The sequence below is a fragment of the Platalea leucorodia genome (genome assembly GCF_965183815.1).
Source record: "Platalea leucorodia genome assembly, chromosome: Z".
In the NCBI taxonomy this organism is placed as follows: Eukaryota; Metazoa; Chordata; class Aves; order Pelecaniformes; family Threskiornithidae; genus Platalea; species Platalea leucorodia.
Genome location: NC_138858.1, coordinates 68,064,982 through 68,068,312, shown reverse-complemented (window position 1 = coordinate 68,068,312; position 3,331 = coordinate 68,064,982).

The window sequence follows — 3,331 nt, the reverse complement described above, 5'->3', positions numbered from 1 at the left end:
AAAGGAAAGGAAAGGAAAGAAGGAAAGGAAAGGAAAGGAAAGGAAAGGAAAGGAGAGTCTTCCTCCTTCCTCCTTCAAGCATGAAAATATTCAGGAATGGTGAACTAAAATTCACCAACCGCAGATGAAGAGAATGCAAAGAAACCTTATATTATTTTTTTATACTTACTTTTTCCTTGAAATCTTAAAAATAGTGAGGTTTCTGTAGCCAACTATAACTCTGACCTTAAAGCTTCATCCACTTACCTAATAAGATAGTTTTTCAGTGTATCATGGTGTTCACAACATATGTTATACTTTCTGTATTCCTGACTACTACGTTGGAAATCTAGTTTGGCTCTAACTCAGAAATGGTGATAATGGACAGTGCTTTCCAATGGACATGAGTATCTAAAAATATGATGAATTTGTCTTGCCTGTTGTTGATGGGATAGTTGAAGCAGGTTAGAAATGAAATTAATTCCACTGCAGCATGTTCACCAAACACACTATGCATCCCTAGCACATGTAGCTTAAGCCACTCTGCGATCAGAATGAAGTAGAGATTCAGCTCTAAGCATCATGTGTTCTTTGTTGTTACTTGCCATAGTGTCATGATGCTGACCATGAGGGAAAATGCAAGATAGATATGGAGTAAAAGTAGGGAAATGCAGGTTTCCGCAATTGATATGTCAAAATGCAAGGAGCTAAAGTAGAAGAAGGAGAGTGAAGATGAGTGATGAATAGAACATGTCAACTCCAGGGAAATTAGATGTGGCAAGTAAATTTTAATTTAATTTGGACAACAATTACATGTGCCGTTATAAACAGGATTTTGGATAAGATGAGGTTATTTTGTTTGTTTGCTTTTTCCTGATGATGCTCTTGTTGAGGTTCTTTTCTTGTTGTTTATCCCTGGTTAGTGTTACATATGGTAGAATGGCATGAACTGAAAAAAAGAAGCAAATAGAGCAAACAGAAGGGATACGTCAAGGCAAGGATATTAAATCTAAAATAGCAGCTGGCTGAGAGAACATTTGGCAAGGGGAAGAACAATGCCAGAGATATGCATCTCGGTGCTGGGTCAGGATTACTTCATATTCAACTGCACGAAATGTTTTACTATTTCCTTTAAGTCAATAAGGCATTGAAAAGCCATCCAGCAGTCCAGGGACATATGCTATTTCGATGCAATGTCAGAATAGATGGTTAACATGGAGCTGACACTGGCAATGACATTTGATTTTCCTGTAAAAAGACAAACAAAAAGAATATATGGAAGAATTCCTCTACCTTCTAAAGGTCACTTGAGCATCTACCTGGGCACTACTCTCTGTTCTTGTCAACAAAAGAACAATACATTTTATAATTACTCCATATGGTCTGAAATTCCTTGAAGGTATTTCTCTTGCAGTTAACACCACTCTGACCTATATTCTGTCTGGATCTGCTGACTGTACTCCCAGCCTTCTTACATGCCACGATCAAGTTGTCACCCACTCACACTAGACGCAGTATAACCCCTCTCCTGTATGTTTCCTATTTTTCTCTAGTCATTGTGCCTTCCTTTTTTGCTTTCAGGATTCTCTCCACTTTCATGTTCCAACCTATGTTTGGAAAAATTTTGTGAAGTCAGAGTGTTTAATCTTGACAGGTGCTGAGACTGCAAATTCCCCTGCTTTCCTTAAATGGGGTGGCTTCAAAGGGAGATGTGGGGTTCTGGCACCTATCCATGTCAGATCACAATTATTCCTGTTTTGTCTATTTTATCCTTAAAATGCACAAATCCTTCTTACCTAATTCACAGTTACCTCCATGACCACCAATGCTTGAACTTTCACTTACACTTTACTTTTGCTGATATCATCCTTAAATGAAAGAACTGACCTCAGACTCTTAGGTTTGGTTCTAAACTTGGCCTTTTCATGCTTCACCATTACTAGATATGCAAAAAGGAATAGCTGGCAAAAGTACCTTGGTTTTTGTGGCTGGCCAGCAGACAGCCTGTTTTGGCAGATGGAGATTTGGCTAGGATGACCAATGAGCTCGTGAGCCTTCGGGCTTCATTATTACAGCGTACCATATCTGGCCCAGAATAATTTCCCACAGGGTGAAGGATGTGACAGCCTATCACTGTACAAATTCTGATAGTACAGATACAGCATCTGATCCAGTAGATTTCTGGGTTAAACTCCAAATTCTTGATGCATATTCTCTGAGGCATTCAATTTGGACTTGGCAATCACATAAAGGGGTGTGGGGGGAGGAGGGCTGAATAGCTTGATCCTCATCTTGGTCCAATGCCAGCTCCCAAACAGTTTAAAGCGACCAAAAGGCATTTCTAAACTACATCAGCTGCTAGCAGCTCCAGAGGAACCATCTGCCAGGTTAGCACATCCTAGTGCAGTCATGCCTTGATTATGCAGCTTCTAGTTCTTGCACTAGGAGGAAAAATTGTATGTAAAAAACTAGCTACATGTTAACATAAGGCTTCCTTGGAAATTAGGAAATTCTATTCTGGCAGCTGACAAGTTTCAAGCCCCTTTGTAATCCTCTCGTATGGCAAAGAGACTAGAAGAAGGAGAGAAAATATAATTTCACATCTTCATTTTCCAAGCTCTCAACAGACTAAGTATTCTAGAGTTGTTCTCATTATGCAGGCACACCACAAGAACAACAAATGTCTAGAACAATGGAGTTGTCAATAAGCGCAGAGGCTTGTACTTCCATGGTGGCCCATCGGTGGGGAACATGCTGCCAAGAGAGATTCAAATAAATCTATTTTCTTCTGGAGAAAAAAATTGGAACCTGTTTCTTTGCCAGTTCAAATAACAATAATATCTCAAGGGAAAAGACACAAAAGGAAGACGAGAAGAAAAGGAAACGTCTGGAGAAAAGAGAAAAATAACTCTAGTGTAGTACACAATACTAAGAGGACAAATACAAAGAAAATATGAATACTACATAAGATGTGTTATCATTGGCTACTATTATGATCCCTATTGACATATTGGAAGGAAGAAAACAAAAGATCAGAGCTGGAATCTCCGCGGGTGTAAATCAGCATCATTCTTCCTTGACTGAAAAAAGTTATGACAATTTAGAACAGCTGTTATTTGGCCCGTAGTGTTTTTTAGGTTTTTTTTCTGGTTTTATTTTTGTAAATCACAGTGATGATCACGGGACAGAGAATGGATTGACAATATGAGCTGTGAATCCCATGGGATGTGTCTGCTGTTTCGAGTTTTCGAAGTCTTTTGAACGCTTAATGCAATGCTATTTGAATAACTAACAAAGTTTTCTTTGGCAGAAACCCTATTTGGTATCAGAACAACTAAATGATGACTTCAAA